The sequence below is a fragment of the Triticum dicoccoides genome, chromosome 3B (genome assembly GCF_002162155.2).
Source record: "Triticum dicoccoides isolate Atlit2015 ecotype Zavitan chromosome 3B, WEW_v2.0, whole genome shotgun sequence".
Classification (NCBI taxonomy): domain Eukaryota; kingdom Viridiplantae; phylum Streptophyta; class Magnoliopsida; order Poales; family Poaceae; genus Triticum; species Triticum dicoccoides.
Window position 1 is genome coordinate 593,153,870 of NC_041385.1, and position 26,630 is coordinate 593,180,499.

Sequence of the window (26,630 nt, forward strand, 5' to 3'; positions counted from 1 at the left end):
AACTATTCCTGAAGTATTTTCAATGCTGAAGTCAGCAGAGGTAGAAATCAAAAGGAACATCAAGTGTTGATGGTCAATAAAACCACTAAGTTCAAGAAAGGCAAGGATAAGAAGAACTTCAAGAAGGACGGCAAGGATGTTGCCGCGCCTGGTAAGCCAGTTGCCAGGAAGAAGTCAAAGAATGGACCCGAGCCTGAAACTGAGTGCTTTTATTGCAAAGGGAAGGGTCACTGGAAGCGGAACTGCCCCAAATACTTAGCGGACAAGAAGGCCGGCAACACTAAAGGTATATGTGATATACATGTAATTGATGTGTACCTTACCAGTGCTCGTAGTAGCTCCTGGGTATTTGATACCGGTGTTGTTGCTCATATTTGTAACTCAAAGCAGGAGCTGCGAAATAAGCGGAGACTGGCGAAGGACGAGGTGATGATGCGCGTCGGGAATGGTTCCAAGGTCGATCTGATCGCCGTCGGCACACTACCTCTACATTTACCCACGGGATTAGTTTTAAACCTCAATAATTGTTATTTTGTTTCAAGTTTGAGCATGAACATTGTATCTGGATCTCGTTTAATGCAAGATGGCTACTCATTTAAATCCGAGAATAATGGTTGTTCTATTTATATGAGAGATATGTTTATGGTCATGCCCCGATGGTCAATGGTTTATTCTTAATGAATCTCGAACGTAATGTTACACATATTCATAGTGTGAATACCAAAAGATGTAAAGTTAATAACGATAGTCCCACATACTTGTGGCACTGCTGCATTGGTCACATTGGTGTCAAGCGCATGAAGAAGCTCCATGCAGATGGACTTTTAGAGTCTCTCGATTATGAATCATTTGACACATGCGAACCATGCCTCATGGGCAAAATGACCAAGACTCCTTTCTCCGGAACAATGGAGCGAGCAACCAACTTATTGGAAATCATACATACTGATGTGTGCGGTCCAATGAGCGTTGAGGCTCGTGGAGGATATCGTTATGTTCTCACTCTCACTGATGACTTAAGTAGATATGGGTATGTCTACTAGATGAAACACAAGTCTGAGACCTTTGAAAAGTTCAAGGAATTTCAGATGAGGTAGAGAATCAACGTGACTGAAGGATAAAGTTCTTGCGATCAGATCATGGAGGAGAGTATTTAAGTCACGAATTTGGTACGCACTTAAGAAAATGTGGAATCGTTTCACAACTCACGCCGCCTGGAACACCTCAGCGTAACAGTGTGTCCGAACGTCGTAATCGCACTCTATTGGATATGGTGCGATCTATGATGTCTCTTACCGATCTACCGCTATCATTTTGGGGATACGCTCTAGAGACAGCTACATTCACTTTAAATAGGGCTCCATCTAAATCCGTTGAGACGACACCGTATGAATTATGGTTTGGGAAGAAACCTAAGTTGTCGTTTCTAAAAGTTTGGGGATGCGATGCTTATGTCAAGAAACTTCAACCTGAAAAGCTCGAACCCAAGTCGGAAAAATGCGTCTTCATAGGATACCCTAAGGAAACCATTGGGTATACCTTCTACCTTAGATCCGAAGGCAAGATCTTTGTTGCCAAGAATGGATCCTTTCAGGAAAAAGAGTTTCTCTCGAAAGGAGTAAGTGGGAGGAAAGTAGAACTTGATGAAGTACTACCTCTTGAACCGGAAACTTGTGCAGCTCAGGAAAATGTTCCTGTGGTGCCTACACCGACTGGAGAGGAAATTAATGATGATGATCAAGGTACTTCAGATCAAGTTGCTACTGAACTTCGTAGTTCCACAAGGACACATTCCACGCCAGAGTGGTATGGCAACCCTGTCCTGGAAATCATGTTGTTAGACAACGGTGAACCTCCGAACTATGAAGAAGCGATGGAAGGCCCAGATTCCAACAAATGGCTTGAAGCCATGCAATCCAAGATAGAATCCATGTATGAAAACAAAGTATGGACTTTGACAGACTTGCCCGATGATCGGCGAGCGATAGAAAATAAATGGATCTTTAATAAGAAGACGGACGCGGATGGTAATGTTACCATCTATAAAGCTCGACTTGTCGCTAAGGGTTATCAGCAAGTTCAAGGGGTTTACTACGATGAGACTTTCTCTCCCGTAGAGAAGCTGAAGTCCGTCCGAATCATGTTAGCAATTGCCGCCTACTATGATTATGAGATATGGCAGATGGACGTCAAAACAGCATTCCTTAACGGCTATCTTAAGGAAGAACTGTATATGATGCAGCCGGAAGGTTTTGTCGACCCTAAGAATGCTAACAAGGTATGCAAGCTCCAGCGATCCATTTATGGACTGGTGCAAGCATCTCGGAGTTGGAACATTTGCTTTGATGAGATGATCAAAGCGTTTGGGTTTATGCAGATTTATGGAGAAGCCTGCGTTTACAAGAAAGTGAGTGGGAGCTCTGTAGCATTTCTCATATTATATGTAGATGACATACTTCTGATGGGAAATGATATAGAACTTTTGGACAGCATAAAGGCCTACTTGAATAAGTGTTTTTCAATGAAGGATCTTGGAGAAGCTGCTTACATATTAGGCATCAAGATCTATAGGGATAGATCGAGACGCCTCATAGGTCTTTCACAAAGCACATACCTTGATAAGATATTGAAGAAGTTCAATATGGATCAGTCCAAGAAAGGGTTCTTGCCTGTATTGCAAGGTGTGAGATTGAGCTCGGCTCAATGCCCGACCACGGCAGAAGATAAAGAAGAGATGAGTGTCATCCCCTATGCCTCAGCCATAGGATCTATTATGTATGCCATGCTGTGTACCAGACCTGATGTAAACCTTGCCGTAAGTTTGGTAGGAAGGTTCCAAAGTAATCCTGGCAAGGAACACTAGACAGTAGTCAAGAATATCCTGAAGTACCTGAAAAGGACAAAGGACATGTTTCTCGTCTATGGAAGTGACGAAGAGCTCATCGTAAAGGGTTACGTCGACGCTAGCTTCGAGACAGATCTGGATGACTCTAAGTCACAAACCGGATACGTGTATATGTTGAATCGTGGAGCAGTAAGCTGGTGCAGTTGCAAGCAGAGCGTCGTGGCGGGATCTACATGTGAAGCGGGGTACATGGCAGCCTCGGAGGCAGCGCATGAAGGAATATGGATGAAGGAGTTCATCACCGACCTAGGAGTCATACCCAATGCGTCAGGGCCGATCACTCTCTTCTGTGACAACACTGGAGCTATTGCCCTTGCCAAGGAGCCCAGGTTTCACAAGAAGACCAGGCACATCAAGCGTCGTTTCAACTCCATCCGTGAAAATGTTCAAGATGGAGACATAGATATTTGCAAAGTACATACGGATCTGAATGCCGCAGATCCGTTGACTAAACCTCTTCCGCGAGCAAAACATGATCAACACCAGAACACTATGGGTGTTCGATTCATCACAATGTAACTAGATTATTGACTCTAGTGCAAGTGGGAGACTGTTGGAAATATGCCCTAGAGGCAATAATAAAAGGATTATTATTATATTTCCTTGTTCATGATAATTGTCTTTTTTATTCATGCTATAATTGTGTTATCCAGAAATCGTAATACATGTGTGAATACATAGACCACAATATGTCCCTAGTGAGCCTCTAGTTGACTAGCCCGTTGATCAACAGATAGTCATGGTTTCCTGACTATGGACATTGGTTGTCATTGATAACGAGATCACATCATTAGGAGAATGATGTGATGGACAAGACCCAATCCTAAGCATAGCACAAGATCGTGTAGTTCGTTTGCTAGAGCTTTTCCAATGTCAAGTATCTTTTCATTAGACCATGAGATCGTGTAACTCCCGGATACCGTAGGAGTGCTTTGGGTGTACCAAACATCACAACGTAACTGGGTGACTATAAAGGTATAGTACGGGTATCTCCGAAAGTGTCTGTTGGGTTGACACGGATCGAGACTGGGATTTGTCACTCCGTATGACGGAGAGGTATCTCTGGGCCCACTCAGTAATGCAGCATCATAATGAGCTCAAAGTGACCAAGTGTCTGGTCACGGGATCATGCATTACGGTACGAGTAAAGTGACTTGCTGGTAACGAGATTGAACGAGGTATTAGGATACCGACGATCGAATCTCGGGCAAGTAACATACTGATTGACAAAGGGAATTGTATACGGGGTTGCTTGAATCCTCGACATCGTGGTTCATCTGATGAGATCATCGAGGAGCATGTGGGAGCCAACATGGGTATCCAGATCCCGCTGTTGGTTATTGACCGGAGAGCCGTCTCGGTCATGTCTACGTGTCTCCCGAACCCGTAGGGTCTACACACTTAAGGTTCGGTGACGCTAGGGTTGTAGAGATATTAGTATGCGGCAAACCGAAAGTTGTTCGGAGTCCCAGATGAGATCCCAGACGTCACTAGGAGTTCCGGAATGGTCTGGAGGTAAAGAATTATATATGGGAAGTCGAGTTTCGGCCATTGGGAAAGTTTCGGGGGTCACCGGTATTGTACCGGGACCACCGGAAGGGTCCCGGGGGTCCACCGGGTGGGGCCACCTATCCCGGAGGGCCCCATGGGCTGAAGTGGGAGGGGAACCAGCCCCTGGTGGTCTGGTGCGCCCCCCCCCCTTGGCCCCCCCTGCGCCTAGGGTTGGGAACCCTAGGGGAGGGGGCGCCTCCACTTGCCTTGCGGGGCAAGGCACCACCCTTGGCCGCCGCCCCCCTAGGAGATCCCATCTCCTAAGGCCGGCGCCCTCCCTGGGGACCCTATATATAGAGGGGGAGGGAGGGCAGCCGCACCCCTTGCACTTGGTGCCTCCCTTCCCCCTTGCTACACCTCTCCCTCCCGCAGACGCTTGGTGAAGCCCTGCCGGGATCCCTGCTGCATCCACCACCACGCCGTCATGCTGCTGGATCTTCATCAACCTCTCCTTCCTCCTTGCTGGATCAACAAGGAGGAGACGTCACGCTAACCGTACGTGTGTTCAATGCGGAGGTGTCGTCCGTTCGGCGCTAGGATCTCCGGTGATTTGGATCATGATGAGTACGAATCCCTCAACCCCGTTCTCTTGAACGCTTCCGCTCGATCTACAAGGGTATGTAGATGCACTCCTCTCTCTCGTTGCTAGATGAACTCATAGATTGATCTTGGTGAAAGCGTAGGAAATTTTTTGTTTTCTGCAACGTTCCCCAACAGACGCCGTTTCTCCGTTCCGACCCAGCCATGTACAGGAGCCCTGGCCATACATACGCGTGAGTAGGCGTTTGAGACCCCGCCCGTATGTACGTACGTGGCCGTATTTACTTTCTTGCACCCTGGCCGCTATACGTACGTGTACATGCTACGTGCGAGCCTCTACTACGACACGGGCACGCCTCTACATCGACCAGTATGTACGTACACATTCGCGACCAGAATGACAACGCTACGTACGCTTCGACCAGGTGGGTCCCGACTGTCAGGCACTTCCTTGTGTGCGAAGATGTAGCTGGTGGGTCCCAGCAGTCAGGGGGCGAATCGTTTTTTTTGCCCGAACGCACTTCCTTGCGTGCGAAGATGTAGCTGGTGGGTCCCATCAGTCAGGGGAAACATTTTTTCGCGAAATACGGTGGCCCGTCCGGTGGGTCCCCGCTGTCAGGTGGAGGAATAACTATTTTGCACGTAATATGGAGACACTTCCTTGCTGCATCCATGGACCCAGCTATCAGCCTCTCCACGTACAGTCCACGTCCGATGGAAGCTGTTCCTTGACCACGTTGACCACGCCGTGCCGAGAGCACCAGGGCGGTGGATGACGGCGAGGCCTAGGAAGGGGACGACGCGTAGCAGGGGAAGACGCGTTAGTGGATGCCCACGCATAGAGGAGTATGAGGGTTCATTGGTTCGCTATGGTGTGAGGCTGCCGTCGCCGTAGAATAACAGGGGGTGTGGGTGAGTAGAGGGATGGCCTGGCCAGCGGTTGGAGTAGTAGGGGGCGGTGAGGTCTCCGCCGCATCGCAGCCGACCACGGGAGGCAGGAGCGTGATGCACGACCGGCGCTGGTTTGGGCGGCTGGAGCAAGAAGACCAGAGGTTGAAGAAGCACTACGGCCCTTGGATGGACATCGTACGGTCACTGGAGCTAGGATCGTGCATATTGACTAAGTTGACAAAGCCCTCCATCCTTGTCAACTTAGTAGGCCCACAAGTCAGCCTGCCACTATACTGGGTCCCATCTAGCAAGGGGAGTATTCATTTTTTTGTGTAATAAGGAGGCACTTCCTTGCGTCCGAAGATATAGCTGGTGGGTCCAAGCTGTCAGCAGCGGTAACATTTTTTCGCGAAATACAGAGGCCCTTTCGGTGGGTCCCACATGTCAGGTGGAGGAATCATTATTTTGCGCGTAATAAGGAGGCATTTCCTTGCGTGCGGCCGTGGACCCAGCTGTCAGCCTCTCCACGTACAATCCACTTCAGATGCATGTCGGTCATTGACCACGTTGACCAGGCCGCGCTGAGAGCACCAAGGCGGTGGATGATGGTGAGGCCTAGGAAGGGAATGACAGGAGTCAGGGAAGACTCGGCAGTTGTTTCCCACGCGGAGGGGAGTACGACTGTACGAGGATTTACTGGTTCGTCTGCCATCGCCGGAGAATAACATCAGGTGTGGGTGAGTAGAGGGATGGCAAGGCCAGTGATGGGAGTACGGTGGGGCGGTGAGGCCTGCGCGGCAGCATAGCCGACTGCGGGGAGGAGGGAGAAGGCAGTCCGGCCAGTGCTTGTTTGAGCGGCTGGAGCAGGAAGAGCAGAGATTGAAGAAGCACGATGGTCGTTGGATGGAAATCCAACATTCACTGCTTGTGCGTCAACCTTTTTTTAGGAAAGCCTCAAATCTGTGGAAAACAACATACAACCCATCTGCCATTATTTCTAATAATTTACAGTGCATTTGCTAATTCTTAAGGTTTTTTTGGAGCCCATATTCTTTTTGTTAGCATTACAACCCATATTGTGGCCACGGTTAAAAAAGTATACGAATTTTTGCATATTTCGGTGCGGTCCGAACTATTTTTAATCCCAAAATTTCGAGTCACATTCAAACTGATTTTAAAAATAAATGTATATCAATATAAAATCCAACAAATTGTCCACGCATAAAAATCAATGCAATTTAAAATCTTGAAATGAAAAAATAAATTTGAAACTAATCACTGGTTTGATGTGTTTTAAAAATGTATAGCCCATTTCTCATTACTGATAGGCCATTTTCTCGGCCAGCCGAATGAAGCTCTCCTCGCCTTGAAAGATTTGCAGCCCAACAGGCCTGACAAAGCGACTTACTTGGCAAATCACAAAAAAACTGGGTTGTGGTCGTGGACCCAGCTGCGGCCGTGGACCCAACTGTCAGCCTCTCCACGTACAGTACTCTTCCGATGGAAGTCGATTGTTGACCACATTGACCACGCCGCGGCGAGAGCACCAAGGCGGTGGACGACGACGAGGCCTAGGAAGGGGACGACAAGGAGCCGGGGAAGACGCGGTAGTGGATGCCCACGCGGAGAGGAGTATGAGGGTTCACTGGTTCGGCTGCGGCGTGAGGTTGCCATCGCCGCAGAATAACATGGGGTGTGGGTGAGTAGAGGGATGCCCTGGGCCAGCGGTGGGAGTAGTAGGGGGTGGTGAGGCCTCCACGGCATCACAACCAGCCATGAGAGGTAGGAGCACACTGCACGACCGGTGCTGCTTTGGGCGGCTGGAGCAAGAAGACCAGAGGTTGAAGAAGCACTATGGCCGTTGGATGGACATCGTACGATCACTGGAGCTAGAATCGTTCATATTGACTAAGTTGACAAAGCCCTCCATCCCCGTCAACTTAGTAGGCCCACAAGTCAGCCACCCACTATGGTGGGTCCCAGCTAGCAGGGGGTATTCATTTTTTTGTGCGTAATAAGGAGGCACTTCCTTGCGTGCGAAGATATAGCTGGTGGGTCCGACCTGTCAGCGGGGGGAACGTTTTTTTCGTGAAATACAGAAGCCCTTCCCATGTACAGTCCACGTACAGTGCGTAATAAGGAGGAACTTTCCTTGCATGCGACCATGGACCTCGTGGGTCCCAGCCGTCAGGCTCTCCACGTACAGTCCTCTTTCGATGACTCTCGTATGTTGACCACGCCGCGCCGAGCGCACCGAGGCGGTGGACGACGGCGAGGCCCCAGACTGGAATGACCCGGAGATGGGGAAGACGCGGCAGTGGAGTCGCAGACGGAGAGGAGTTGGAAACTTGACTGGTTCGGGTGCGGGGTGGGCCTACACTCGGCAGAGAATAACATGAGGTGCGGAGTGGAGGGATGGCCTGGCCGTCGGCGGGGTAGCGTTTCACTGAGGAGCGCAAAACAACGCCGCTGGACGCCGAAAGCTGGAGCAGGCGGTCCCGGCAGCGCTGGGGGAAGAAGATGAGAGATTGAAGAAGAATGCCGGCCGTTGGATGTAAATCCAACACCTTCTTAGGCTTCGACCTACTGGCCCACATGTCAGCCAGTCCATTTGTTTTTTAGTCCATTTGGTGGGCCGGGTGAAACAATGATGTAGCATCTATACATCCCTTTTATATATATGGTAGAATTTAAATCCCATTTGCATTTTTCTCAAAATCCGCGGACTTGCTGGGCTGGGTGAAAATATCATGTTGGGCTAGACGGAGAAAAGTTATAAAAACATAAACACATGATTACATGTCTATTACTGCATTGGTCAGTAAAATCTTTGCAAGCTTATGTATGAAATCACTAGGAGTTAACTTGCCAAGTTATATATAAACAATTATTATTATTATTTTGTAAGAACTTTCAACTTACAAAATAAAATATTGTTTAAATTTGACGAGTTAATAGTGTGTGGGGTATTATTATTTTTTAGGCTAGACATGGGACAATTGAGTTGGTTCTAGGGAAAAGTACTGGGAGAAAACTCAGTTTACATCAAAAAAGAAAGTGGGAGAAAATTCAGAGACCTGCTGGGTCCACCTGAGGAGGGGAATATGTTGGGAGGAAGGAGATTCAAAGCATGGCAGCCGAGTGAACTAGTTTTTTTTAATGGACAAGTCAACTAGTTACATACATAAGCAAATAGCCACTAAAAAGCAATCATGTTAATGGGTTCTTAAAGGAAATATTTTGGACAAAACAGATAATTACGACACATAGGCTAATGCATGTAACACTCATATGATAAAGGTGATTATAAATAGATAAAGTACAACATCTAGACCTTCCTGGCACGCTTGATCATGACGCTGCGACTGTCCGTGTACTCGTCGGTTACGGGAAGCAGACACACCCTCATGTCCAAGATGTGCATGTACATGTCGTAGCATGTGTATGCGTCCTTGGCCACGTAGGTTATGTAGGCCAAATTCAGAGGTACCTCCCACGTGTTCAAGTCCTTGGTATCGTTGTCTTCTTTCATGTTGGCGTATCAGGGGTCGATGATGGTCTCGGCGAGGTCAACCATGGAGTCCTTCTCCTGCCCGTTGCTGATGATCTTGTATTGCTTCTGGATGTCGACAAGCTTGTTGCACCAGATGGCCGAATCGTCGCATTCTTCCTTCTCTCCACCGTAGTGAAGGTGCAGTTGGAGCTGCCAATGAAACGGGCGAATGCTCCAGAACCTCTAGTGGCCCTACAGAAGTGGTAGATGAGAACCTCATCCCGCACACATACCTGGGCGACGGCGATCCGCTGGTCCCTGTCAGGAGACGAATGGATGGGCACAAGGTCTAGTCCTGCAACCTTGTGATTTCTCGTCCTATAGGTACTGCTTGAAGTCGGTGAGGCAGAGCTTCACCGAGTCCGGATTGTTGGTGTACATCACATTCAACTTGGTGCAGCCATAGGACTGAACGACGAAGTCAAAGGGGAACTCCTTGCTGAAGTACATATCCAGCAGGCTCACCCCTCGGATCGCCATTGGAGTCTCTTCAAGTGAACGAGTGTGTAGGCGGCGGCAGCAGTTCGTTTTTCAGCTCTTGGGGAACTGGATTCAACAGTAAGCTGAGTGTGTACAAGCGACAACAGTTACTACCCCTCCCTTGTCCGTTGCACGCCCGGCAGAAGATGCACCCTCGGCGCATTCAAACGCCTCCATTAAGAAACCTACGCCGGCCACACGTTGGTTCACGAGCGGGTCTGTATTGGTACTGTAATAATAGGAGTTAGTGGTCTTAAATTTAATTAGCTTTAATAGAAATTTATACTTAAAACAAGCAATGCATTGGCTCGTTCTATCAGTGCCACAGGATCAACATGCACAACAATTAGAATTATTATTCTCAGGCCGCACACGATCAACACATTTGTCGCACTTTCACAAAGATAATACTACCAAGTTTGAATTGTTTGTTATCGTTGTTGTCCTCTGCATCATCATGCCGTGTTTCCTAGCTTTCAAGATTCAGAACCAACAAATAAGATCCAAATAATAAGTACAACAAAGATGCCTACACATCTCATTGATTCCCAGCTTGCAAGATTCGGAACCAACAAATAAGATCCAAATAATAAGTATAACAAAGATGCCTACACATCTCATTGATTCCCAGCTTGCAAGATTCAGAACCAACAAATAAGATTCAAATAATAAGTACAACAAAGATGCCTACACATCTCATTGATTCCCAGCTTGCAAGATTCAGAACCAACCCATTAGAGCCTTTTGATAAAGTGAATATCGGGATTAAATCCATCTTGGCTAGCCATGTCATACAATCGAAGAACTTGGCGAATGCTCTTGACAGTCACAACATCTGTAGTTGAGTATTCCTGTTTGCACAACACAAACAAGAAGAGCATGATTTCACTTTAATAGTGGCCTCCTTGAACTCAACCTGCAGCTCCACTAGAATGAGGTTAACCTCCAGCTCCACTAGGATGAGGTCAACCTCCAGCTCCATGATTCAATTCATGCGCCTTTTTTTTGCAGTTCACCTGAAATGAAGCAAGGATTGCATCATTTAGCTAGCAAGAAGTACTTGCTCTCGTGAGCTGGCAGGTTCTTCTTTAGTAGTTGCACCAAAATTGAGGAACATTAAGGTTGGCTATCCAGCTCATGTAAGGTGCAACTATAATTTTCTTATCCTTTTGTGCAGTTCCACTAAAATAGAGTGCCATTGTGGTGACAGTGACGGCTCATCTTGCAAAGGCTAATAAAATGTTGCACGAGATTACCAGCAGAACTTGACAGAGATTTTGGAAACTCCAATCACCATTTTGTGCAGTTCCACCAAAATTGAGAGATGTTGCCCACATGAGATTTTAGTTGAACTGCACAAGACACTCATTCCAAAAAAAAAGTGTTTTGTGCAGTTCACCAAAAGGTCACAATAGCAACAAGGTGAAATGGATATCCCTATCTGCACAAAAAGATAGAAAATAAACAGTTGCTGCTCAATAAGAATATACGAAACATATACAAAATGAAAAGAAGCATCTTAATTATGTTCATGGCAATCACGCAAGGACAATTAAAATTTTAAAACGTCAGCAATGCTTCATGTTACCAGAAGCATTACGATCAACAATGAGATTCCTCAAATATGGGATTACTTTAATGGTGGCATTGCTTGTTTACCAGACACGGTAAATCAACAGCAGCTAAAGAGTTAGTTTAAGGGCATGGGACCGTGGGGACACCAGGACACTCAGCAGCGTAAAGGAGCAAGTTACTTATCATACTGGGGAAAACAGCAGGAGTGCCATTTGTAACACAGTTTAATTGCATCTTATCACTGGAGGCATTAGATTAACAATAACACTGGTTAGATATGTCCCTAAGGTAACACTGTGATCGCTTCATTTTACATGTGCCCTTACATTAACAAAAGCAAAAGGTTGGTATAAGGACATGCGACAGTGGACGCATCAGCACAATGTACCTACAAGGAGGCATAAAGTGGTGATGCCGAGTTTGTTCATGCTATGTGAGGGCAACAAACCTAATCCTGGAGACCTTGTACTATGTGAGGGCAGCAAATCTAATCCTGGAGACCTTTTACTATGTGAGGGCAGCAAATCTAATCCTGGAGATCTTTTACTATGTGAGGGCAGCAAATCTAATCCTGAGACCTTTTACTATGTGAGGGCAATAATTCTAATCCTGGAGACCTTTTACTATGTGAGGGCAGCAAATCTAATCTTGGACATACTCTATTGACTTGTCCACCAGCCACCACTCTCTGTCCTTTTTTCAACCAATAATAGATCTATTCCTTATCCAGTTTGTACTGCGTTTTCCCATTATTTCCCTTTTCAACTAAGAGACCGGTTGGGTATCCGGTCTCTACTACTTTCACCATATTATTTCCGCTTTGAATCAAGTCCTAGATTCATGCTACAACTTTCCCCCTTTCTTCTTTGTTTGAACAAAGCCCTAGATTCGAATGCATGAAGTAGCTTTACTTCTAATAATACTAAAAATTTAGGTGGCTTTGGAAGAGCTGATGGGAGTAGAAAAAGATGCACATGCAGACACGTGGGGAGCTGGGGCAGTAGAGCAAGGCCGCTTTCGAAGAACTTATACCTGAGGGTCGCCGGGATGTCGGTGGCGGCAGGTCGGATCAGCGGACAATACGGCAGGGAGGAAGTCAGAGGACCTCCCAAGCCGACGCTGTGTCGGAGAGAACGGCACAGGCAGAGGATCGGGCCCCTCCGGCAGCTGTGGGTTTCCTCCCTCGGCGGTGATGACCGCGTGAACGATGCACCTTTTAGTCCTCTACACACACCGGCCGAAGGGATCCGGCCGGATCTGTGACCAGCGGTGAGCAGAGAGAAAATGTCGGTACCGCTGTCTTGTTTATATCTGGAGAGGATGCGAGAATGAAGAGAGCAACCCTAGTAAAGCAAGTGCTCAGGCCCCTGCATACATATATAGTGGAGTGATTATCTTTTTCTCTCCACAACAAGCGTTTCAATTTGTGTACGTGGCATTAAAAAAAGAAACTCTCTATTTAAGGTGACCACTTTACGACTCCTACTTACTACTAGTAGTACTAGTATTGTTCACTTGTGCTCCCCGCCCTCCATTCATTGAACAACCCCATAGGTGAATAAACATACAGTAAGTATTTATATAGAATGAACAAGCTCAAACTATTTTCACGTAGTTAAAAGTTGAGGGCGGGGCTTTTCCCGGGCAGTATGCGTGGCAGTTTGACAGAGAGACGAGGAGGGTGAGCGAGTGGCGGATTCTCAAACATACTGCTGGAAAGGTCGGGCTGTGCGATTTGACATTTTCACGTAGTTAAAAGTTGAGGGCGGGGCTTTTCCCGGGCAGTACGCGTGGCAGTTTGACAGAGAGACGAGGAGGGTGAGCGAGTGGCGGATTCTCAAACATACTGCTGGAAAGGTCGGGCTGTGCGATTTGACGGTGCGTTACTGCTGGAAAGACTTGTGACATGACCACTCACCATAGTCATGAATTACTGGCGCTCCGACCGGGGTGATGCCCCCCTTCCGTTCCGCGCTGTAATTTGGTGCATGACACGTTGACCCGGATGCTGGCTCTCCCACATGTCGGAGTAGTAAGAAGGAGCAAAGAATGATGTGGTATATACTAGTACTACTACTACTCAGGTCGGAGGAGTGCGAACCACGGCAACCCAGTGAACCAGCAATGCGAACCACGACAGCCCAGTGAACCAGCAGTGTGAACCACGGTAGCCCAGTGAACCAGCAGTAGAAAAGAATGTGGTGATATGGCCATAAAAAACAATGTGCTACGGTCCACACTGTAGCATGTACAGTAACACTCCTCTTTGTTTGGATCCCTGAGTTAGAGCTAGTTTGGGTTGAAATAGCCTCAAATTATCGAAACACGAGGGGTTAGTTTGAGCTAGTTTGCTCTAACCTAGCTAAAAAAACTAGCCCGGTGGAGAGGTTCTAATTGGGTTAGTTATCCTTGGGCCCACTAAAAGAGAACTAAAAAAAATCTTCCCTACCCGCACCAGATCGCTCCCCCCCCCTCTCGCACGACTCCTCTCTATTCCCCATAGGGCCGCCCGCCCAAGCGCCGCTCGCCCTCTCTCTCCTTCGGCCGCCCTCTCCTTCCGGCCTCCGCCACCCTACTCCGGCCGCCCTCTCCCTCCGTGTTGGAAATATGCCCTAGAGGCAATAATAAAATGGTTATTATTATATTTCTTTGTTCATGATAATTGTCTGTTATTCATGCTATAATTGTGTTATCCGGAAATCGTAATACACGTGTGAATACATAGACCACAACATGTCCCTAGTAAGCCTCTAGTTGACTAGCTCATTGATCAACAGATAGTCATGGTTTCCTGACTATGGTCATTGGATGTCATTGATAACGGGATCACATCATTAGGAGAATGATGTGATGGACAAGACCCAATCCTAAGCATAGCTCAAAGATCGTGTAGTTCGTTTAGCTAGAGCTTTTCCAAATGTCAAGTAACATTTCCTTAGACCATGAGATTGTGCAACTCCCGGATACCGTAGGAGTGCTTTGGGTGTGTCAAACATCACAACGTAACTGGGTGACTATAAAGGTGCACTACGGGTATCTCCGAAAGTGTCTGTTGGGTTGACACGGATCGAGACTGGGTTTGTCACTCCGTATGATGGAGAGGTATCTCTGGGCCCACTCGGTAATGCATCATCATAATGAGCTCAATGTGACCAAGTGTCTGGTCACGGGATCATGCATTACGGTACGAGTAAAGTGACTTGCCGGTAACGAGATTAAATGAGGTATTGGGATACCGACGATCGAATCTCGGGCATGTAACATACCGATTGACAAAGGGAATTGTATACAGGGTTGATTGAATCCTCGACATCATGGTTCATCCGATGAGATCATCGAGGAGCATGTGGGAGCCAACACGGGTATCCAGATCCCGCTGTTGGCTATTGACCGGAGAGGCGTCTCGGTCATGTCTGCATGTCTCCCGAACCCGTAGGGTCTACACACTTAAGGTTCGGTGATGCTAGGGTTGTAGAGATATGAGTATGCAGTAACCCGAAAGTTGTTTGGAGTCCCGGATGAGATCCCGGACGTCACGAGGAGTTCCGGAATGGTCCGTAGGTAAAGAATTATATATAGGAAGTCAAGTTTCGGCCATCGGGAAAGTTTTGGGGGTTACCGGTATTGTACCGGGACCACCGGAAGGGTCCCGGGGGTCCACCGGGTGGGGCCACCTATCCCGGAGGGCCCCATGGGCTGAAGTGGGAGGGGAACCAGCCCCCTGGTGGGCTGGTGTGCCCCCCTTGGCCCCCTCCTGCGCCTAGGGTTGGAAACCCTAGGCATGGGGGGCGCCTCCACTTGCCTTGGGGGGCAAGCCACCCCCTTGGCCGCCGCCCCCCCTTGGAGATCCCATCTCCTAGGGCCGGTGCCCCCCCCTAGGGGGCCTATATAAAGAGGGGAGGGAGGGCAGCTGCACCCATGCTCTTGGCGCCTCCCTCTCCCCTTGCTACACCTCTCCCTCTCGTAGAAGCTTGGCGAAGCCCTGCCGAGATCGCTGCTGCATTCACCACCACGCCGTCGTGCTACTGGATCTCCATCAACCTCTCCTTTCCCCTTGCTGGATCAAGAAGGAGGAGACGTCTTCCCAACCGTACGTGTGTTGAACGCGGAGGTGCCGTCCGTTCGGCGCTAGGATCTCCGGTGATTTGGATCACGACGAGTACGACTCCCTCAAGCCTATTCTCTTGAACGCTTCCGCACGCGATCTACAAGGGTATGTAGATGCACTCCTCTCTCTCGTTGCTAGATGACTCCATAGATTGATCTTGGTGAAGCGTAGAAATTTTTTATTTTCTGCAACATTCACCAACAGTGGCATCATGAGCTAGGTCTATGAGTAGTTTCTATGCACGAGTAGAACACAAACTTGTTGTGGGCATAGATGTTGTCAATTTTCTTGCCACTACTAGTCTTGTCTTGCTTCGGCGGCATCGTGGGATGAAGCGGCCCGGACCGACCTTACACGTACGCTTACGTGAGACAGGTTCCACCGACTAACATGCACTAGTTGCATAAGGTGGCTAGCGGGTGTCTGTCTCTCCCACTTTAGTTGGAGCGGATTCGATGAAAAGGGTCCTTATACAGGGTAAATAGAAATTGGCATATCACGTTGTGGCTTTCACGTAGGTAAGAAAACGTTCTTGCTAGAACCATATTGCAGCCACGTAAAACATGCAACAACAATTAGAGGACGTCTAACTTGTTTTTGCAGCATATGCCTTGTGATGTGATATGGCCAAAAGTTGCGATGAATGATATATATGTGATGTATGAGATCATGTTCTTGTAATAGGAATCACGACTTGCATGTCGATGAGTATGACAACCGGCATGAGCCATAGGAGTTGTCTTAATTATTGTATGACCTGCGTGTCAATAATTTAACGCCATGCAATTACTTTACTTTATTGCTAAACCGTTAGCCATAGTAGTAGAAGTAATAGTTGGTGAGCAACTTCATGGAGACACAATGATGGAGATCATGATGACGGAGATCATGGTGTCATGCCGGTGACGAAGATGATGATGGAGCCCCGAAGATGGAGATCAAAGGAGCTATATGATATTGGCCATATCATGTCACTATTTGATTGCATGTGATGTTTATCATGTTTTTGCATCTTGTTTACTTAGAACGACGGTAGTAAATAAGATGATCTCTCATAATAATTTCAAGAAAGTGTCCCCCCTAACTGTGCGCCGTTGCGAAAGTTCGTTGTTTCGAAGCACCACGTGATGATCGGGTGTCATAGATTCTAACGTTCACATACAACGGGTGTAAGACAGATTTACACATGCATAAACACTTAGGTTAACTTGATGAGCCTAGCATGTACAGACATTGCCTCGGAATACAAGAGACCGAAAGGTCGAACATGAGTCGTATGGAAGATACGATCAACATGGAGATATTCACCGATGATGACTAGTCCGTCTCACGTGATGATCGGACATGGCCTAGTTGACTCGGATCATGTATCACTTAGATGACTAGAGGGATGTCTAATCTGAGTGGGAGTTCATTGAATAATTTGATTAGATGAACTTAATTATCATGAACTTAGTCTAAAATCTTTACAATATGTCTTGTAGATCAAATGGCCCACGTTACCATCAACTTCAACGCGTTCCTAGAGAAAACCAAGTTGAAAGATGATGGCAGAACCTATACGGACTGGGTCCGGAACCTGAGGATCATCCTCATAGCTGCCAAGAAAGATTATGTCCTAGAAGCACCGCTAGGTGAAGCACCCATCCCAGAGAACCAAGACATTATGAACGCTTGGCAGTCTCATGCTGATGATTACTCCCTCGTTTAGTGCGGCATGCTTTACAGCTTAGAACCGGGGCTCCAAAAGCGTTTTGAGCAACACGGAGCATATGAGATGTTCGAAGAGCTGAAAATGGTTTTCCAAGCTCATGCCCGGGTCGAGAGATATGAAGTCTCCGACAAGTTCTTCAGTTGTAAGATGGAGGAAAATAGTTCTGTCAGTGAGCACATACTCAAAATGTCTGGGTTGCACAACCGCTTGACTCAGCTGGGAGTTAATCTCCCGGATGACGCGGTTATTGACAGAATCCTCCAGTCGCTTCCACCGAGCTACAAGAGCTTTGCGATGAACTTCAATATGTAGGGGATGGAAAAGACCATTCCTGAGGTATATTCAATGCTGAAATCAGCGGAGGTAGAGATCAAGAAAGAACATCAAGTGTTGATGGTGAATAAAACCACTAAGTTCAAGAAAGGCAAGGGTAAGAAGAACTTCAAGAAGGACGGCAAGGGAGTTGCCGCGCCCGGTAAGCCAGTTGCCAGGAAGAAGTTAAAGAATGGACCCAAGCCTGAGACTGAGTGCTTTTATTGCAAGGGAAGTGGTCACTGGAAGCGGAACTGCCCCAAGTACTTAGCAGACAAGAAGGCCGGCAACACCAAAGGTATATGTCATTTACATGTTATTGATGTGTACCTTACCAGCACTCATAGTAGCTCCTGGGTATTTGATACCAGTGTCGTTGCTCATATTTGTAACTCAAAGCAGGAGCTGCAGAATAAGCGAAGACTGGCGAAGGACGAGGTGAGGATGCGCGTCGGGAATGATTCCAAGGTCGATGTGATCACCGTCGGCACACTACCTCTACATTTACCTACGGGATTAGTTTTACACCTCAATAATTGTTATTTAGTGTCAGCTTTGAGCATGAACATTGTATCTGGATCTCATTTAATACGAGATGGCTACTCATTTAAATGCGAGAATAATGGTTGTTCTATTTATATGAGAGATATGTTTTATGGTCATGCCCCGATGGTCAATGGTTTGTTCTTAATGAATCTCGAACGTGATGTTACACATATTCATAGTGTGAATACCAAAATATGTAAAGTTGATAACGATAGTCCCACATACTTGTGGCACTGCCGCCTTGGTCACATTGGTGTCAAGCGCATGAAGAAGCTCCATGCTGATGGACTTTTAGAGTCTCTTGATTATGAATCATTTGACACATGCGAACCATGCCTCATGGGCAAAATGACCAAGACTCCATTCTCCGGAACAATGGAGCGAGCAACCAACTTATTGGAAATCATACACAATGATGTGTGCGGTCCAATGAGCGTTGAGGCTCGTGGAGGATATCATTATGTTCTCACTCTCACTGACGACTTGAGTAGATATGGGTATGTCTACTTGATGAAACACAAGTCTGAGACCTTTGAAAAGTTCAAGGAATTTTAGAATGAGGTAGAGAATCAACGTGACCGAAAGATAAAGTTCTTACGATCAGATCGTGGAGGAGAATATTTAAGTCATGAATTTGGGGCACACTTAAGGAAATGTGGAATCGTTTCACAATTCACGCCGCCTGGAACACCTCAACGTAACGGTGTGTCCAAACGTCGTAATCGCACTTTATTGGATATGGTGCGATCTATGATGTCTCTTACCGATTTACCGCTATCTTTTTGGGGATACGCTCTAGAGACAGCTACATTCACTTTAAATAGGGCACCGTCTAAATCCGTTGAGACGACACCGTATGAATTATGGTTTGGGAAGAAACCTAAGCTGTCGTTTCTAAAAGTTTAGGGATGCGATGCTTATGTCAAGAAACTCCAACCTGAAAAGCTCGAACCCAAGTCGGAAAAATGCGTCTTCATAGGATACGCTAAGGAAACCATTGGGTATACCTTCTACCTCATATCCGAAGGCAAGATCTTTGTTGCCAAGAACGGGTCCTTTCTGGAGAAAGAGTTTCTCTCGAGAGAAGTAAGTGGGAGGAAAGTGGAACTTGATGAAGTACTACCTCTTGAACCGGTGAGTAGCGCAGCTCAAGAAGATGTTCCTGTGATGCCAACACCAACTGAAGAGGAAGTTAATGATGATGATCAAGGTACTTCGGATCAAGTTACTACTAAACTTCATAGGTCCACGCGGACACGTTCCACACCAGAGTGGTATGGCAACCCTGTCCTGGAAATCATGTTGTTAGACAACGGTGAACCTTCAAACTATGAAGAAGCGATGGCGGGCCCAGATTCCAACAAATGGCTTGAAGCCATGCAATCCAAGATAGGATCCATGTATGAAAACAAAGTATGGACTTTGACAGACTTGCCCGATGATCGCCGAGCGATAGAAAACAAATGGATCTTTAAGAAGAAGACGGACACGGATGGTAATGTTACCATCTATAAAGCTCGACTTGTCGCTAAGGGTTATCGACAAGTTCAAGGGGTTGACCACGATGAGACATTCTCTCCCGTAGTGAAGCTAAAGTCCGTCCGAATCATGTTAGCAATTGCCGCATACTATGATTATGAGATATGGCAAATGGACGTCAAAACGGCATTCCTCAACGGCCATCTTAAGGAAGAATTGTATATGATGCAGCCGGAAGGTTTTGTCGACCCTGAAAATGCTAACAAGGTATGCAAACTCCAGCGATCCATTTATGGGCTAGTGCAAGCATCTCGGAGTTGGAACATTCGCTTTGATGAGATGATCAAAGCGTTTGGGTTTATGCAGACTTATGGAGAAGCCTGCGTTTACAAGAAAGTGAGTGGGAGCTCTGTAGCATTTCTCATATTATATGTAGATGACATACTCTTGATGGGAAATGATATAGAACTTTTGGACAACATTAAGGCCTACTTGAATAAGTGTTTTTCAATGAAAGACCTTGGAGAAGCTGCTTACATACTAGGCATCAAGATCTATAGGGATAGATCAAAACGCCTCATAGGTCTTTCACAAAGCACATACCTTGATAAGATATTGAAGAAGTTCAATATGGGTCAGTCTAAGAAGGGGTTCTTGCCTGTGTTGCAAGGTGTGAAATTGAGCTCAGCTCAATGCTCGACCACGGTAGAGGATAGAGAAAAGATGAGTGTCATCCCCTATGCATCAGCTATAGGGTCTATTATGTATGCAATGCTGTGTACCAGAACTGATGTAAACCTTGCCGTAAGTTTGGTAGGAAGGTACCAAAGTAATCCCGGCATGGAACACTGGACAGCGGTCAAGAACATCCTGAAGTACCTGAAAAGGACTAATGATATGTTTCTCGTTTATGGAGGTGACGAAGAGCTCGTCGTAAAGGGTTATGTTGACGCTAGCTTCGACACGGATCTGGATGACTCTAAGTCACAAACCAGATACGTGTATATTTTAAATGGTGGGGCAGTAAGCTGGTGCAGTTGCAAGCAAAGCGTCGTGGCGGGATCTACATGTGAAGCAGAGTACATGGCAGCCTCGGAGGCAGCGCATGAAGCAATCTGGGTGAAGGAGTTCATCACCGACCTAGGAGTCATACCCAATGCGTCGGGGCCGATCGCACTCTTCTGTGACAACACTGGAGCTATTGTACTTGCCAAGGAGCCCAGGTTTCACAAGAAGACTAGGCACATCAAGCGTCACTTCAACTCCATTAGTGAAAATGTTCAAGATGGAGACATAGATATTTGTAAAGTACACACGGACCTGAATGTAGCAGTTCCGTTGGCTAAACCTCTCCCTAGGGCAAAACATGATCAACACCAAAACTCTATGGGTGTTCGATTCATCACAATGTAACTAGATGATTGACTCTAGTGCAAGTGGGAGACTGTTGGAAATATGCCCTAGAGGCAACAATAAAATGGTTATTATTATACTTCTTTGTTCATGATAATTGTCTGTTATTCATGCTATAATTGTGTTATCCGGAAATCTTAATACACGTGTGAATACATAGACCACAACATGTCCCTAGTAAGCCTCTAGTTGACTAGCTCCTTGATCAACAGATAGTCATGGTTTCCTGACTATGGGCATTGGATGTCATTGATAACGGGATCACATCATTAGGAGAATGATGTGATGGACAAGACCCAATCCTAAGCATAGCTCAAAGATCATGTAGTTCGTTTAGCTAGAGCTTTTCCAAATGTCAAGTATCATTTCCTTAGACCATGAGATTGTGCAACTCCCGGATACCGTAGGAGTGCTTTGGGTGTGTCAAATGTCACAACATAACTGGGTGACTATAAAGGTGCACTACGGGTATCTCTGAAAGTGTCTGTTGGGTTGGCACAAATCGAGACTGGGATTTGTCACTCCGTATGACGGAGAGGTATCTCTGGGCCCACTCAGTAATGCATCATCATAATGAGCTCAATGTGACCAAGTGTCTGGTCACGGGATCATGCATTACGATACGAGTAAAGTGACTTGCCGGTAACGAGATTAAACGAGGTATTGGGATACCGACGATCGAATCTCGGGCATGTAACGTACCGATTGACAAAGGGAATTGTATACGGGGTTTCTTGAATCCTCGACATTGTGGTTCATCCGATGAGATCAATGAGGAGCATGTGGGAGCCAACATGGATATCCAGATCCCGCTGTTGGCTATTGACTGGAGAGGCGTCTCGGTCATGTCTGCATGTCTCCCGAACCCGTAGGGTGTACACACTTAAGGTTCAGTGACGCTAGGGTTGTAGAGATATGAGTATGCAGTAACCCGAAAGTTGTTCGGAGTCCCGGATGAGATCCCGAATGTCACGAGGAGTTCCGGAATGGTCCGGAGGTAAAGAACTATATATAGGAAGTCAAGTTTCGGCCATCGGGAAAGTTTCGGGGGTTACCGGTATTGTACCGGGACCACGGCAAGGGTCCTGGGGGTCCACCGGGTGGGGCCACCTATCCCGGAGGGCCCCATCGGCTGAAGTGGGAGGGGAACCAGCCCTTGGTGGGCTGGTGTGCCCCCCCTTGCCCTCCCCTGCGCCTAGGGTTGGAAACCCTAGGGGTGGGGGGCGCCTCCACTTGCCTTGGGGGGCAAGCCACCCCCTTGTCCATAGCCCTCCCTTGGAGATCCCATCTCCTAAGGCCGGCGCCCCCCTAGGGGGCCTATATAAAGAGGGGGGAGGGAGGGCAGCCGCACCCATGCTCTTGGCGCCTCCCTCTCCCCTTGCTACACCTCTCCCTCTCGTAGAAGCTTGGCGAAGCCCTGCCGAGATCGCTGCTGCATCCACCACCACGCCGTCGTGCTGCTGGATCTCCATCAACCTCTCCTTTCCCCTTGCTGGATCAAGAAGGAGGAGAAGTATCCCCAACCGTACGTGTCTTTAACGCGGAGGTGCCGTCCGTTCGGCGCTAGGATCTCCGGTGATTTGGATCACGACGAGTATGACTCCGTCAACCCCGTTCTTTTGAACGTTTCCGCACACGATCTACAAGGGTATGTAGATGCACTCCTCTCTATCTTTGCTAGATGACTCCATAGATTGATCTTGGTGAAGCGTATAATTTTTTTTATTTTCTGCAGCGTTCCCCAACACTCCGGCCTTCGAAGGTCGCCCCGCTCCCCCTTCCCAGTCGTTTTCTCCCTCTGTCGTGCGCGGCGGCGGCGCATCTACCAAGGAGGTCGCGAGAGGAGTGAGTTTGTCTGTTTCTTCTCTGTCTCACAGCCATATCATTGATCTTGCTCGCTCTAGCACTAATTCTAATTTGGAAAAGTAGATCCTGATCAAACTTGGTATAGATTTGTGGTGCACACATGGAATTGTTTGATGCTGCTTGAGGAGGTAATAAATCTTTCTAGAGGCCCAAAGATTCAGTTCACCTTTCTAGGTATTTCAGTTTCAGGCTTGCATTATTTCTAGAGGCCCAAAGATTCAGTTCACCTTTCTAGGTATTTTACTTTAAGGCTTGCATTATTTCTAGAGGCCCAAAGAGTCAGTTCACCTTTTTAGGTATTTTAGTTTCAGGCTTGCATTATTTCTAGAGGCCCAAAGATTAAGTTCCCAGTCGGCGGCAAGCGGCCCTACTACCCATGCCGGTGTCGACCTCAACTCGCAAGGGCCGGCGTCAGAGGGGTTCCCGGGGCTTGGGCTCTATGGAGCCTTCCTCCAGAGTGATGATGGCGAGCTCCTCCCTCGGTGCGTGAGGAGCTCCGGGCTCCCTCCCTATAGTGAATGACTTCTGTGATGAGTTAGCTCATGCTTTGTTTCATGGAGTGTTTTTTGTGAAGCTTGATTGACGACTTGTATGTTTAAGTGGGATATCTCATTTGTATGGACAAAGTAAAAATTATCATGTTTTGCATGCTTGATTTGTAAAGATGGTTCGTTTATGTCAATTGTGAGCTGAAGGAGGCCACAGAAGAGCCGGCCACACCAAATCCGGCAGGAAATAGGGTCCAAAGTAGTCAAATGATTGACAAAGAGCATTTATTGTCAATCTAACCCTGCCATCCATACACCTCTTTAGTTTAGAGTTAGTTCAGGGTTAGAATCTAACTCTAACCTCTAACTGAGTTAGAGTTCTCCTCATCTCGGTTCATCGCCATCATACTTTCCCCATTCCTGTGTTTTCAGTATCCTGCGAATCAAAGAGGCCCTTTTTGTGGGAAAAATCAAAGAGGACCTTAGATTGGTTTAGGTCTGATCATTTTTTATAAATGTGTTATGTCCAAAATTTAATGAACGTGCTCCGGTTTCTATGAAAATAATCCGGTTTCATGTAGTAATTCATTTATTTATTTATTCTTCTACGGGGGGTTTGCATGTAATTCGTGAGGTCTGAAATGTAAAGTACCCCGACATATGCTCCGAGTTGTGCATGCACTACGACCCAGATGCTCTATGTCCCACATGTCGGCGAATGGGAGCACGTGGAAATAGCCTAGGAGTACATATAGGAGGATAAATGCGTGAAAAATATGTAGTGTGAAGCGTAGTTGCGGCTCGAAAAGGAGACCAAAGGTGATGACAGCTATAGGTCGCACGCACCCAACTAGTGGTACTAGACATACGACTAATTTTTCCCTAAAAAAAGAGGCACGAGTGCTCAGTACTCCTATTCTATCAACACGAGTCCCATCTGACAACAGCGTCCGTGCTACAGCTAGCTCTCCTCCCTCGTTTATCTCTTCTAATTCTAAACTCGGCCGACGCCCGGTGGGCAGGGTGGGTTTGTTCAACTGCGGCCCCACCTCACAGTGAAAACGTTACGACTGGAATAAAAATGCCATATACTCCCTCCGTTCCTAAATATAAGCCTTTTTAGATACTATTTCAAATGGATTACAGCATACAAATGTATGTAGACATAGTTTAGAGTGTAGATTCACTCATTTTGCTCCGTATGTAGTAGTCACTTGCTGGAATCTTTAGAAAGACTTATATTTGGGAACGGAGGGAGTACTATACTAATAAAACATTAAGGCCATGAGGCGATGCAGTGCTGGTTACAGGAGGCAAGAAGAAGAGATTCATCCATCGACGATGTCCACCTCCTCGACTCAGGGCGCCGGCCCACCGAACGGCGCCTAAGTAGCAGCGGCTTTCGTGGCCAGGTCGACGTGCTTTGGAACAATGGCGTCCAAAGATTCCAGCCGCTGGAAGAAGGCCAACGTCTTTATGTCCTCGCTTGCCTTGTAGTGGCCTATGTAGACGATTTCCTCGTAGACGTGGATATGCAGGTCGACGGTTTCTTGCATGGTGAGGCGCTGCGCGGTGAGCGCGGCCTCAAGGTGCACATTCTTTGTCGTGACTTCTAGCACCTGCAGGGCCCACCAGGGCTTGAAAGAGTTCGTCACCATGGAGGCCGATGAGGGTGGCAGGCAATGAGGAGCCTAGGCGCGCGGGCTGGAGCAGTATGGCAAGGTCGTCTGCGCGCTTCTTGACGGTGGTGAACTTGCGGATGGAGTTGACCATCATGTCGTCCATGCGAGAGGCGAAGCCGCCGTCGGCGAGGGCTACGATGCCGGCAGTTACCAGCACCGTCTGGAAACACTGCACGGTGCGGGGCTGCAGGCCGGCGCCTTGGATGATTTGGCACAGCCGACTGCCGCTCGCGTCCATCGCCTCCATAGGTGCTTGTGGCTTCTGGTCACTTGGTCTTGGATTGGAGTGAGCAGTGTTGCGCAAAGACTTGGGAGTAGATGGATTGGAGTGGTGGGGTGCCTTTATATGAGAGTCCAAACTTTGTTGCATTCACATCGTGCTAGCTCTATTCTGCTTCTCCAATTAATTCCCTCTGCATGTAATTGAGGATGCATCATTGACCGTTCAACGTCTCGGGAACCGCTACCCTCTCCCTCCTTGGCATTCAAGCACCTATGGAGGCGACTGCCACTCGCGTCTATCGCGTGTCAGGAGACGTTCCCGTCGACGACGAGGTGCCTATGGTGACTTCGTAAATTTCAAGATGATAGTGCCATGCGTGTGTGTGCATTCATAGGGGTGAGTGTATGCGCGTGTATATGAGCGCTTGCGTCTGTACTATGTCAAAAAACGTAAATGCGTGTCAAAAAGAGACTAGTCAGTATACTCAATATTGTGCACCTCGAAGAGGAAAATGATAGAACTATGTATTTATTTACGGTGCAGATTCACTCATTTTGCTCCATATGTACTCCGTCTCGGTGTAGTCTAGTCACTTGTTGAAATCTCTAGAAGGGCAAATACTCCTTTCTTGTTTACAGGGCTATACTAGCAAGTAGTTGTACGTAGTAGTACAATAGTGGGCTCACATAGCAATTTTGTCTCATGCAAGAGCCTGGCTATATGCGTGCTCCAATGTTCGCAACTGCCACGCTCATGTTGCGCTTGGCTCTTCGCCTCTTCGAGAAGACGAACAATGATGTTACTACTACTGCTTCTACAGTGTCGAATCCACTGCTGCATGTCTGTCCACCGCGAGCGGGAGGGATAGCTTGTTGTAGAAGTACTCATTTGTGAGTAACCGCGCGCATGGGCAAGGGAGAAGGCGTGTAGTAGTAAAATCAAGCTTCTCCTTGTTGTATGAGTTGAGGTGACACCTCATAGCACTGGCCCCACATGCTTGCCTCTAAACTTGGCTGAAAGACCCGCAGTGTACAATATATTTGCGGCAACCTCTAACATTTACCCACCACAAATTAAAATATATATTCCTGTCTTGACCAGATGAGCATGCAAACTACAATCACCAGGGTGACAGGAAGGGCCAGAAGACTATTTTAATTATTATTTTAAACTTTGAGACGGCCACATAACATGGAACCGACCCCAACGATTTTAAGCTTATAGGCACGATACACGCTATCCAAGACTACTCTACACATGAAACTGCCACACGAGCGTCCGGGCTACGCTTGGCTCTTCGCCTC